A 14160-nucleotide genomic window follows, 5' to 3' on the forward strand; every position below is an offset into this window, starting at 1 on the left:
TTGTGTAAGAAAAGCAACTTCTTTCCCCTCACCATGAAGTTGGATACAGTGCGATGGAAACACCTGCACAATAGATTTTGTATGGAAAAGTGTTTTGCTCCAGAAAAATGCAAACCTGATCCTGCTTCCATTTTCTGGCTGCTTGCTTGTTCTCCCTTATCTCTGCATTACATTGCGGCACGCTGTGCCTGAAGCCTGCCGCCCCATCACCAGCCTGCACCACCTCATAGATGCAACTTGGGTTTAGTCCAGTTTTGTACTGCCTACTTTGTAGCAGTTGAAACATCTTACCTCCTCTGCTGGATCAAGGTCTCCCCTCCCTGTGTTGCAGTTTACCAGTCTGGCACATTGAAATGGCAAGTTTCAGCCATCCCCAGCTGTTCTGGGTCTCTGTGCACGAGACGCTGCATTTCCCTCTGACATGATCGCTTTACAAACTGGCTTAAATCTCACCTACCTGCAATAGGGTATAAGCCCTTGCTTCCTGCTAAGGATGCGTTCAAGCTCTCTGATGGATAAGGCTGGAATTAAGCCTGTGTCTCCCTGAATAAGCACTCAGGTGGGGAAATTCAGCTTGACACATGCGGCTGGCAGAAGTGATGCTCAGAGGCAGGAATAGCCGGGGGGTCCCATGCTACCTTCAGGAGGGGGGTGATTTCCACCTGTTGGGGCAGAAATCCCTCCACTTCAGAGCCAGGGGGGCACGCAGGCAAGGTTGGATCCTCAGCCTGAACAACACACAGGCGTCTGTCTGAGAGGCAAAGGCAGAGCAGGTCGGACAGCAAGCCCTGGCACCCTGCTCCGGGTGAGCGGGATGTGCTGCAATCAGTAGCAAACTGAAAATCGGGTCTGTTAGAGTGAGCCTGGTGAAGCACAGCTGTGCCCGAGCACAGCTCCCAGGAAAGCTAATTTGGGGAGATGGGATCAAAGGCATCTTCCCTTCTGCTGCTAGATGGTACAGTGCAGGCGCTTCTCCCCACAGCAACATCTCTAATAGAGTCATGACACTGTATAGGGATAGTAAAGCAACATCCACTATAACAACAACACCGTGCACTAGTAGTGGCCTCCATCTGGAGGGCTCTGTGACATTAATTAACCTGTCTGTCCTCCCTAGATCACAAAAAACAGTTATCCACCTTCTGCTGTAGGGTCAGCAAAGAGAAGAGATGGAGACCCATATATCCCAAAGCCTCCGCTGACTTTCTGTCCTCTGTTTTAACCCTGGCCATACAGGAGCAGCGTGGGCACAGCCTGGCTCCGAGCCAGGGCACAGCCAGTGCTCTGACCCGCTCAGTACCAGCCCAGCAGGCCCAGCGGCTGGAGCAAACAGGGAACTCCAGAGAGGGGTTGTGTTTGAACATCTGCAAGGCTGGTGCTCGCATCTAAGGTAGCCCTCTTGATGGTCCATAGAGGTACTTGTAGGGCAAAACCAGCCTACCGTGGACTGCTCCTTCTCAATGAGATGAAGGGCCTCTTGGAAGCATCTGGTTTTCTGCACCCGTTACAGAAAGAGCATAGCTAGCCAGCCCCAGTGAAGATGCTCGCGCTGGGGTACCTGCCCAGGTTCACACTGCAGCCCAGCGGCAGGTCCGGAGGAGAAGCTCAGCATCCCATCCGCCTGCTCCCCTCTTCCCAGCCATTCGTCTCCTCACCAGCTCTCAGACAGCAGAAGTTGTTCAGGTCTCCAGACTGAAATTCTCAGTATTATCATTACTGTCACAGCATCTAGAGGGACCCAACCAAGACCAAAGGACTTGTTTTGCTGGATCCTACACATCACATGCTTGGAGGGAGTTTCTGTGCCTGTGAACATACTCACTAAGTTCCTGGTCTTGCAAACGCTTAACAGGCATTACCATAAAACCTCTGAGAAATTATGTGGAAAGGAAGATGACCAGGCCCTACTGAAACTCTGTTCCTCTCCCTGAGTTTAATTAATCTGTCCACAGGCTTAAGCTGTTCTGAAATACTTTGTGGAAGACAAAGGCAGGGCAAGGAGAGCTCCAGAGGAGTTAATGACCCATGGAGAGCACTACTGAGGCTGCACGGGGGCTCTGCTTGTCGTGGTCCTGTGAGCACATACCACGTGTGGCTGGTGTCCTAGTTTCAACTGGGATAGGGTTAATTTTCTTTCTAGTAGATGGTATAGTGTTATGTTTTGGATTTAGTATGAAAATAATGTTGATAATACACTGATGTCTTCAGCTGTTGCTAAGCAGCGTTTATACTAAGTCAAGGATTTTTCAGCTTCTCATGCCCAGCCAGCAAGAAGGCTGGAGGGGCACAAGAAGTTGGGAGGGAACACAGCCAGGGCAGCTGACCCAAACCGGCCAAAGGGATATTCCAGACCATGTGACGTCATGCCCAGTGTATACTGGGAGGAATTGGCCGGTGGGGGGCAGATCGCTGCTTGGGAACTAACTGGTCATTGGTCAGCAAGCGGTGAGCAATTGCATTGTGCATCACTTGTTTTGTATGTTGCAATTCTTTTATTATTATTATTACTGTCATTTTATTATTGTTACTATTATCATTATTATTTTCTTCCTTTCTGTTCTATTAAACTGTTCTTATCTCAACCCATGAGTTTTACTTTTTTTCCCAATTCTCCCCCCCTCCCACTGGCGGGGGGGGGGGGGGGCGAATGAGCGGCTGCGTGGTGCTTAGTTGCTGCCTGGGGTTAAACCACGACACCCATATATTTGACTGTTCGCAGTCAATGAATGAGTCTCACTGTCTCTCCTGAGAGACTCTCCCATCAAGGCTGGAGTTTCCTTGTTTTGGATTTCTGCTCACTGCACAAACTTTTTTACTACCCCTGAGAGCCGTCTTCCATAGACCCCCATGCCTGTGTGTGATGGCTGCAGCGCTGACCTCTCCAAAGCTGGATTTGCAGAGGGACTTGAAAATCTGTGCACTGCCTCTTTCAAATGCAGACCTGAGCTCTGTAGTGACCCACTGTGAGCCACCACGTTGGTGGTGCCTGGCCAGTGTCTACATGCTAGGAGCTTTCTCTAGCCCGCTCTCTCAATGACAGAGCTAGACCTGATCTGTATAATAGACCTGCTCTCTCCCGAGGGAAAGCTCTGCACCATCATCTTTTTGCCTTAACCAGACAGACAGACCAATGAACCTTTGTAATACTGGGAACACCAGCTACTAACAAGGTTGGCCAATGCCTGGGATGTCTGGGGGCTGCAGGCGTCTTAGCTGAGCTCTTCCTGCTCAAGAGAAGGCTAATTAATCAGCTCTGCTATTCTGGCATCACCCAAAAGTGAAAATACTTTCTGGCAGGGCAGCAGGCACAAAATTAGCTGCTGCATTAAACTGCCAAATCTCCTTTACTCCTTTATTAGTTGCATTTGGTGATGATGAGGAGTGAGGCATTAACTAGTCCCTGATGGATAAAGAAACTATTACTCTGCTTTCTCTTTGCAGCAGGGAGGAGGAAATAGGTTTTATTACTGAGATTTCCTTGAAGACATTCACTTGACTTTGTGGCATCAGAGGCGGAAGAGAAATGAAGAACACAGAAATCTTGGCACAGCAGGAGAGATTGTGCACAGATAATAAAAGGGAGAAGTACTGGGTCAATTGGGGTCTGAAATATACTTAGGTGATTGAATCCTTGTGTCGGGTCGAAGCTCTGACGATCTGCTGGGCTCAACTAATTCCAGCATTACAGACAGGATCTCTGCTAGCACTCTAGGGCCTAAACCAGGAAACTTGCTAGGACACACATCCGTGATGCATTAGAATAGAGTAGAATAGAATAGAATAGAATAGAATAGAAATTTTAGGTTATTAAGTCTTTTTTTCACTTCTTTTATTTTTTAGGCCTCAATCCTGGCTAACATGGCATGACCCTACTAAAAGAAGTACGGACTGGAAGAACCTGTGCAAATCACGTTATCCATGTTCTGAAATCTCAGAGGGTTCACTCCTGAGACATCTGTGTCCTCCACATACATCCATGAGTCACAGCATGGAATGGCAACCTCTTCAGCCACCACAGCTGTATCCAACAAGGGTCATGAACCAAAGCCCCACATACTAACTGCAGAAGGAGGTGGTGATTAGGGCATGGGACAGGCTGCCAGGTTTGTAGCCAGGTTGCAGGACACATGGTGCGTTCTGCTATCTCTGCTCCAGGGCCAAAAAGAGGGGCAGGGATCAGTCAGTCAGAAATGGGCAGAGATCTATTAAATCACTTTGGAATGAGATGCTGAATTTCCTAAGGCATAGTCCCAAATTCTTGAGTTTTCTTGCCGTTTCGAAGCAAGACAAACACAGCCTGGACACAGATGTCCGAGACCTAGAGCATACAGGAGCAGGAGGGCAAAGCTGGTACAGAGTTGACCTAAGCATGGTGGGGGACCAACGGTCTATAAACAAACAGAGGGTGGAAACTGGAAGAAGCACGCTAACCATGTGAGGAAAGAGGTCCTGCAACAGGCAGCCAGAGGCAAAAAGCCAGCCTGGCGAGTTTGTAGCTGCCAAAGAGGATGTGGTGGCCCAGAGGTGTGGGACTGGGCTCCAAAACCCACCACGTCCCTCCTCCTGTTGGTCAATGAGAGACCATCCTCATCTCGTGGGGTTCTGGTGTGTGGAGCCCAGGCACCGGGAGGGCTGGGAAGGGGAACCGCATGAAACCGTCTTGTCTCATCACTTCTGACACTGAGAGCAGATGACATGGGCTGGTGGCCAAGGGATACCCTCCTGACCAGGGTGCGTTTGAACCTCCCAGGAGGGAAAGTTCAGGCTCCTGGCTCCGGAGCTGGCTTGAATATCAGCACAGCATGGTAGGATGAGCTTGCCTCGCAGGAGAGGTCCACCAAGAGCCTGGCAGTGGCCAGAGCTTTGCTTCAGGCAGGCCTTGCTGGCTGCTGCTCAGGGCACTGCTCCCCAGCTCTGCTGCACCTCCGATCCTCCCGCCTCCCTCCGCTTCACTTTCCACATCTACAACGTGAAGCTAAAGCTAATTACAGCCCCTAGAGCGGAGCTGCGTGGCTTGGCTTTACTCGCGTTTCGAAAACGCTCGGAGATGAAAGGTGCTGGAGAGAGCAGAGTATTGTTGTTACTAATAATTACAAAAACTAACCAAATATTTGTCTAGCAGCATCCATCTCTGCTGCTGTTTCTTACGTGGAATACACACATGCTCTGACTGCCAAACCAAAGACCCAGAATCACTACATCAGCCCTACAGTATCGAGAAGGGGGGCAAAAATTGCCTTGGGTCTAAAAAGGGTTGTCTGTTCCAGCAATTAATTTAATTGGCCTAAATATAACCCAGGTATACTGCAGATCCAAATTGCTCACTGACAACAAACCCAAACAGGGCCCACAGGCTGCAAGGCAGCAGGTTAAACACTGCCTCTGAAGCTGCTGGGCTGATCCTGGCACCCAAGTATTTTTTTCTCCTGGTATTCGCCATCGCTTGCTGCTGTGGAGTCGGGCTCTTTTATCAATGCCTGGGCATCTTCCAAACTGAGAAAGGGTGCATGAGGAGAGAAGCGTCCCCTTGCAGTCAGCAGGGACTGGATTTCATCACTTGTTTTAATTCCCGTCTTTATAATTTTATTGCTTTTTTCCCCCCTGTTTTCTAATAAGCTCTTCTAACACCTAATAAAATCAGTCTTTTTCCCTTCTACTTACCTCCCCCTGCTGCCATCGCGATTACCTAGACAAGAAAAATACAGAGCACGGGGTCCTGCAGGCTGAGGTATTACTGACTGATTTCAACCGACGTGAGCAGAATAGGCAATACACTTCAATGTCATGGTATTTTGATTCCTCCTTCTTCCGTATTGTGTGAAATATCTGAAGGGGACAAACACCAAGGAGTGAGAAGAATTCTTTTGGGTCATATAGCCAAAAATGAAACTAAGAAAGGAGCCATTTCCAAAGAGGGAGATGCAGTCAGCTGTGCAATAGTTATCTGTAATAGATGGCATCTCTCACTGACGTGATCTCTATTATCCTCCTATCTCAGCATCTCACAGTCTTTAATAGATTCTTCCCTCCAGCATCTTTGCGAGACAGTGCCGTTGTCCTATACGCATTTTACCAACTGGGACCAGAAGCACCAACAGGCCAAGACCCAGCTCCCCTAACGTATGTTGGCAACCAGTTCCCACTGGTCCCAGCCTAAAAATCCATCTGTAATCTGGGCACTACACTATTTAACTGTGAATTTATTTGCAAAGGTAGATAAAATGCTCTCTGACCACAGAGAGGCAAACAAATCTCATAAAACCCAAGTTTGTTATTTCCTGCTCTGCTTTCAAAACAAAACACAATAATTTTAGCAGACAATTAAACTCCCTGATTTCCAAGGGAGGCAGGCACACAAATACTTTTGAGGATCTGAGCCCACATGATTATGTAAGGAATTAGCAGGAGGGAATTAACCCAATCGCTGGAGCATCCTTGTGGAGAGGATCTCATCCACACTTGGGGCTGCCGTACGGGAACATACCGGAGTGAAATATAAAACCCAGAAATACTTAACGTTTAAATCAGGGAATTGCCAGAAAATGTCACAACTTTGCTCCAGGTCAGGGGAACGGCTGACCTGGCCCCTCTCTGCCTCCTGCCTCGCCACCATGCTGCCTTTACTCCCCGAAGCCAGGAAAACCAAGCCCAAGGTTGCACGTACCCCTTCCAAGCACGCGGGACCTCCGTGCAGGGCAGACAGAGCAGAGGCAGCTGCCTGTGGACTGGTCGTCCACGCGTTGCCCTCTGTGCATAGGTAATAGGCTCTTTGGGGGGCGGACAGCCCCCGGGCACCCGCAGGAAATTTGGCAAGGGGGCCAGAGGTGCCAATGTGCCAGCCCCACTCCGAGCAGCCGCAGGGATGCGAGGACGAGGCAGCACGAGCGCAGGGTTTCCACGACTCGGCAAAGATCTCGCATTCCTCCCTCCACCCCGGGGCTGCTTATTAAATATGCTGTCATATTAAAACAAAACTACTCCGAAAAATAATAATCAGTAGAAGCGAGCAGGATGCGGGGAAGTAATGGAGAAGTTTGTGGGCCTGATCCTGCTCTCCCTCAGGCCGGGGTAATGAGGAGCACTGGGTTGAAGCCTCTGGGAAGGCAGGTCCGAGGCAAGCTCCTTCATTCCAGTCCGGGTGGGACAGAAAGGAGATCTGGCCCCTTTCCCATATTTAATGCTGTCACAATTGAATTTGTCACGCTGAAACCGGTGGAGTTGTTTGCAGGAGCGAGGACTGCAGCAGCAGCAGCAGCACCCTGGCAATGCAGAACGCAGCCGGGGAGAACCAACCCTCCCTGCCCGGGATGGATGCAGCTCTCATCGCGGCACTGACAATAAAAGCATACCTTTCCCGGGCAGGCAAAGGCTGCCCGAACTGTCACTTTAATTGAAACCTTCTGCAGTCGTATACTTCACCTTATGTTTAATGATTCACCTCTTAAGCAGCCCACTTGTACCTTTGTAATCTTTCTGAAGGTTAACTTGTTGATCCTAGAAACTTGCCTGGAGAGAGTGAGGCAATTTGCAGGGAGGCTCGGAAGAAAAAAATGATCATGTTTTCTGATGAAAAGTGTTTTTCTTGAGGGAGAAGGAAGGAGAAATAAATTGCATAATTCAGAAGAGCCGATGAGACTTCGGAAAGAAAAAAGAAAAGAAGAAGGAAAAAAAAAGGAAAGAAATGCCCACAAAAAAAATAGGAGGGGTGGGGGGAGCAGTTGGGTTTAGTTTCCAGCTCCTGGGAGACTTTTTATTTCTGCTTTGTAGGAATTAAAAATATATTTGTCATTTACTAGATTAAATAAAAATAATTCTAGAGTTAAATTATTTTTAGGACATTAAGAGTTACGTTCTTATGGGTAATAATCTATTTGTAACACTGTAATGGAGTAACTGGCAGTTTCATACAGCTTCGGGATCGATCCTTCCCTATTTGCCATGTACCTATGCAAATAAATATCCCATTCGATTCATGTCCATATCGTAGAATCTGCCTGCTTCTTTCTTACTCCTTTAATATTTAATTATTTAAAACAAGGAGAAATCCCACGGGAATTTTTGTCTCAAAAAATAGCTGACTTATTCTTGTCATTTGAGAATAACAGAAAAAGATGAGAAAAATCTCATTCTTTTTCAGTCCTAAAACTGAAACTCAAATAAGAAGGACGAGGAGAAAAAAATCTCAAAACCCAGAAACCAAACTTCCCCCGTCCCTTCTTACATGCATATTCTGGTTTTTACTGTAGCTATTCATAGTCGTACCTAAATGTAGTCTATAAATCTACTAATATATTATTTAACACTCTAACTACTGGTATAAAAAATTATAAAATATTCTGTTGGCAATACATTTAATTGAATTCTTTTCAGAGACAGCTTGTTATTGCCAGACATGCTTTTAAAGATAGTACAGAAAAATAAAAGAATTTCAGGAGGCAGTAAAACAAATAATTACCATTTTCACCATTGCTTCCAGATACCCTCCAATCCAGTCACTAAATCCTTTAAGCCTAAATCAAAGGGTTTCAGTGAACAAAATTGTACAGACCATTTCAAAGAATATAAAAATTACATCAATATTTTATTTGAAGAGAGAAATTGAATTTCACGTAGCACTCTACTGGCTGAGACGTCCGAGGAGTTACTAAAAAAAAACCAACCAAAACACAAACCCAGGCTGGTTTAGCCTGAACTTTAGAGGCCTGTTTCAAAATGATCAGGATCAATGCAAATCCCTCTTAATTTCATTGTGCTTGTGTCTGTAACACTTTGAGGCATCGTCCTTCTTCTTAGGCTTTCTTCTGCTTTTTAATGTCAGGGATCTGCAACATTCTCCAAAGCATGAGTATAACAGTAATAAATCATACTATTAACCACCCAAAGCAAGCACTGCCTTTATTCTTTTTTTTTTTTTTTTTTTCCCCAACAAAGCAACTACTTTCATATTAGGTTTGAACTACCTCAGCATAACTCCTTATCAGGAAAGTATCTGTAGGGGTTAGTGAGGTTTTTTTAATCTTGACAGCTGAAAGTTGACAGGTCTGCTGAAAAGGAAAGAGGTCAGTAGTGCCGCTCAGCCACGGGCCAGGGATTTTCAGCTTCCACAGGTCACACGCTTCATATTTTTGTGGGTGCCAGGATGACAAGACTTGGGGACAAGCAAGGGACTGGGCTGGGGATGCTGACCCGGCGAAGGGTCCCCTACCACGTGCCCTGCCAGGCGGCTTCTCACCCGGCACAGCCCCTCCGAGGCACTGCCAGGCTTTGGTCCATCATCGGTTAAAAATTGATTGGGACTGGTGAGGGGTGGGAGGTAGTAATCTGTGTCTGGAAAACCTCTGGGTGAGGTTTCCCTTTTAAATCAAAGGTGGAGCAGAGATGGCAGAGGGCTGTTGGTGCTCGGCGGGACGGGGACAATCCTTACGGACCCCCTGGTAACTGATGTTTACTCCTAGGCAGCGTTTGGGAGGTGAGGCAGGCAGAGAGGCAGGTATCTCACTCCTTTGCCGATGGGGGAGGAAAGTCATTTTTGACAGGCAAGTCTCCACTGTCTCCTGGCAGCAAGAGCCGAGCAGATATGCCAGTTATTTGGGCAATTTTGCAGGAATATTATCCTGGGGTTTTATCTGAGCGCAGATGCGCAGCCCTCCGTCATCGGAGCGGTTCCTCGCACGGGTTATTGGTCCGAGTGCGATTCGTTACCCCAAACGGGGTGTCCGCACATGGCACCGAGGTGACAACACGCTCTCAGGCGGTGCGGGGAGCCGTGTCATTGCACGAAGGCACTGCAGGCTGCCGGCCCCACGCTCCTCCGCAGCCTTTGGCTGTCTGTCCCTCCCTCCATCCGTCTCTCCATCCCTCTGGTCCTGTCCTCCGGGGCACCCCGTGCTCCCCCTGCCATACCAGTCCAGCTCCAGATACCAGCAGATGCCGAGCAGTACCTACGGCCATCTAAAGCCTCTGCACAAAGCGTGACGGGACCAAGGCAAATTGGGACAGGGGCTCGTGGATGGGCAAGTGGTTGGTGGGCTGACTGGGAGCCGGGCTGGGCGGGGGTGAGGTACGGTCAGGTGTGCCCAGGGCGTGCTGGAACAGCCAGGCTTTACCACGACATTCAAGTTTTTCCACTTCCAGTCCTTTCCCTAGCAGTAAGGACCCAGCCAGATCACAAACACTCCAATTAAAACAAAACAACAAAAAAAAATAATAAAAGAAAGCAAGAAAAAGGAGCCCCGATGAGTATCACAGTACTCCCCTCCCTGCCATTTCCATACGCCCGGCTGCTGCTCCCTCTTCTCCTCCCAGCCAGAGCCCATGCCTCTTCCGATACCCAGGAAAACATTTTGTTCTGCGTTAAAGGCTAAAGCTAACACATGACCAGCGAGAGGCAGCAGTTTGTTTAGCTCTTGGAGTTTATTTTAATTGCGGCCTTGTTTTGTAATGAGGACGGCTGCGGCAGGGGGAGCCTTCTGGGATCCGGGGGGCTGTTCCGGGGGAGTTTCCTTATCAATAAAAAGAAGTCTCGTCTATTTAAGTTAACAAGAACTGGATGGAATGCATGCTCAGCTGCTTTGTTTTCTTGCAAGTTAAACTGTACACATTTGCTTATTAAGGATTTTGGTGGCTGTCTGGGATCGCAGGTCCCCTCCAAGCGCTACCTTTAACATCCCCAACCTCCACTGGGGAGGAAGGAGGGGGAAAGAGTCGGGCCCTGCGTTCATGCTGACAGGCAGAAAACAGCCTGGTAAACCTGAGTAGTTTGTTATGATGATGCATGAAAAAAAGGAGGAAAAAGAGAAAGATCATGTGATTTTTATGCAAATCAGGTGAATTGGACGGTTAAAAAAACCCTAAATGTCAGGTAGATAAGATCACATACACCTAGAGCAGTGTCATGATATTCTTTGTACGTTACATTCATACTGGAAACCAAAACGTGTTACAGAAATCAGACACCCACAAAAAGCTCTGAGATTGCACTGAGAACAGGTTCCTGCAAAGCACCAACCTCTGACAAAAAAAAAAAAAAAAAAAAAAAAAGAAAAGAAAAAGGAAAAGAAAAAAAAGTAGGTTAGATTAGAAAACAAGATAGTTCAATTCAGCCAGGGAATAGGCTGTCCCCGCGCAGTGTGCAGCCTGGCCTCGGTGCACGCGCATTAATATGCACAAAACTCCTTTTAAGTAACATTCATGCAGCGGCACCCGGCTCTGAAATGGACAGGCTGCTCCCGCAACCCATCCTCAACTGCCACGGGGAAGGGGAGAGGGTTATGGGCTCTCTTCTGTCAGGCTAAACTTTTCTCACCCAGACACTTTTTTTTTTTTTCTTTAAAAGTCCTGGCAGCTATTTTGCGAGGGGATGGGTAAGCCTCATGGCCTGAAGGAGTTAATTTCAAAAGAAAAAATTATAGTGGGGCACTGTTTATTTAAGCAGTATTTTGTAAAAGACAAGACGCTTCTTTCCAGAGGTGCAGTTCACCTGGGAAAAATACACATTGGCCTCGACACCGCTTAAAAACCCGCTCCGTGTCTCCTGGGGGGGACGACCCAAACCCCTGGGGGCTCCCATCTCCGCCAAGCAGCACCTCCGGCTCTGAGGGCCTTCGACATCAAACTGCAGCTCTCAGGGAGAGCTAAATAATTTCACACCACTTTGTGCCCCGCATGCCAACACGCAGGCAGAGGGGTTGCTTTTCCCCTGTGGAGTTTTGCCAGGGGTGGGGGGCAATGGAGATGCTGGAGCGGGACGCCCCACGGGTGGGTTCACAGCACCTGTAGCGATGCCCAGCACCGCTCCTGCCTCCCATCCCACTCCACAGAGCTGCTCCGGTGTGCCTGGGAATACCCCTGCCAAATCCAAGGGGACTGTTTTCCAGCAGCATCGCCCCCATCCCGGCATTGCCACCTCTTCGCAGGGCGGCGCGTCGGGCTTCAAACCCCTGCCTGGGTAAGGGGCTCTCTGCAGGGTAGGGGGGGTGCTGTCGAGAAGGGGGGGTGCGTGGGGCTGACCCCCCACAGCGGGGTTACCGCGGCCCCCCACCAGCCGCTGCCCCTCCACGTGCCGCACAGGCACCTCGTGGGTGTGCGGGAGCCGTCCCGAGGCCGAGGCCGGTGGGGAGCGTCCCACAGCCAACATGGGGGCTGCTGGTGGCTTCCCACCTCCCCCAGCAACCCTCCCCACCACAGGGCCACCTTCTCCCCCCACAAGCGAAGCCGCTTGCTGTCAGCCGGCGGAGGCGAGGGCGGCCGCCCCGCCGGGAGCATCGCCGCCCTGGCAGCCAACACCAACGCCACCGGCTGCCGAGCCGGTCCCCGGAGCTGGGATCCAGATGGGACGGGCAAGGGAAGAGGGTGACAAGGCCTTGCTCGGCACTGACGCCTCTGGCCAAGGCCGGGGGAGAGGGGTCCCGGGGAAATGACCCCGTCCCCGGCACCCCGAAGCCCTCGGCGAGGCACCGCAGGGACCGCGGCTGCTTTTTGGGGGGCAGAAGGAAGCGGTGGGAGGTGGGGGTGGGTGGCAGGAGCCCCTGGGGAGCTGCAGCCGGGTCCTGGGTGACGGCGAGGGGGGGGAAGAGAAGATATGGAACCGGAGAAGAAAGGCCAAACACCCCGTGAAGGCGCCCAGGCCGCTCAGTTCCCAGCCTGAAGGGGATGCTGGTGGCTGCTCTCTACATCTACGAAGGGGGTTAGAATGGAAACTCTGATGCGAGCCCAGCTTGGCAGGGGCCAGGCAGAGCGAGAAATCCCCCCCCCCCTAAAAGTGCTACTTGAACAGAAGCCGTGCTCGACCTCGGGTCTCCACCAAAAAATAAAAACCCCAAGCGGCAGCCCTCTCGCCGCTCCCGAACGTCCCACAGGCGCTGGGCTTCTCCGGGCACACGCTCCGGCTAAAGCGAAAGCGTCACACGCTGCAGAGAAATGACAAACAGAAAAGATCTGCCCCCCCCCACCCCAACCCCCTTCCTTTTAATTTCATTGCTGTAAAAAAAAAAAAAAAAAAAAGAAAAAGAAAAAAAAAGAAAAGAAAATCAAAATCCCAGAGCAGAGTTTATAGGATTGGGTCCGTTCCTCCTTCGGCCGCTCGCAGACACCCGGGGAGCCCCCTCCGTGCCCGGGGCCGGGATGGGAGTCACACAGCTCCGAGCTGCGCTCGCTCCCTGGGAATTACATATTGCTTTTTAACTACAGGAAAGCCGTCTCTCCAGCATATCTGTACCATCTCAAGTGTCTCGGGAGTACCATCCCTGTCTTGCCACTGGGCGATTTTTAATGATAAGATGAGTCGGATTAGCAGAAGGGCTTTCTTCCTAATTTTTTTATTATTATTATTTCCCCCCCCCCCCCCTCGTTGCTTTAAAGCGTTTCGGTTCAGGAGCTCAGCTGAGAAATCAAAATAAAAAGCAGCACCCGAGGACTTTGCGTCCAAGGTGGCCGCTCCGTGGGGCTCGGCGGTGGCTGAATCAGTAGCTCTGAGCAATTGCATTAGCGGACCGAGGGCACCGTGACCCGCGGTGGTTATTCTCGTCAACAAATTTCTATTAATTGCCACGGCCCGGGAATGCCATCGCAGCCCGGAGCGCGCCCTCCCTCTGCTCCCCGCCACGGCACCTCGCAGCCCAAAACACCCGTGGGGACAGAAAAAAAGAGACTCGCTGATGCAGCCCCCCCCACACACACACACGACAAACCCTCGCAGCAGGCCCACTCGAAAGAAATACGCCAGGCTGGGGGATAAAGAGGCACGAACCTCCTCGGATTTGCAGACAGGGCGATACATTGCCGTACAGGACCCGGGGAAGGCTGGCGTGACGGGCCCCCCTCCCTCCGCACCCCCCCAGCAAAACCCACCCGAGATATAGATTGCAAAGGTTTTGCACTGTTTCCCCCCCCCGCGCCACCCCACGCCTCCCAGCAAAAGGCCTTTGCCCAGCAATAGGCGAAAAATGCCGAAATAAAAAGCCCTTCCAGAAAAGCCAACGCGGTTTTGCAGCCCCGGCACGGTCCGACATTTCCATACAAGCAAAGTATTTTACAGACTTACAGGTTATTTTGCAACAATAACAACAACAGCTACAAAGAATTAACCCACCACTCCAGAGTCCTGGAAAGGAAAAGAGAAAAAGGATCAAAAAAAAAAAAAAAATTTTTTTTTTTTTTTTT

At 49.9% G+C, this 14160-nt stretch overlaps 1 protein-coding gene across 1 annotated transcript in view; it reads right to left on the minus strand.

Annotated features, from left to right (window-relative positions):
* The window catches only part of LPP (LIM domain containing preferred translocation partner in lipoma), a 552127-nt gene that overhangs the window by 498590 nt on the left and 39377 nt on the right, over window positions 1-14160 (minus strand). The gene's annotated exons all lie outside the window — the stretch shown is intronic.

The sequence above is a fragment of the Accipiter gentilis genome, chromosome 6, assembly GCF_929443795.1.
Source record: "Accipiter gentilis chromosome 6, bAccGen1.1, whole genome shotgun sequence".
Taxonomy (NCBI): domain Eukaryota; kingdom Metazoa; phylum Chordata; class Aves; order Accipitriformes; family Accipitridae; genus Astur; species Astur gentilis.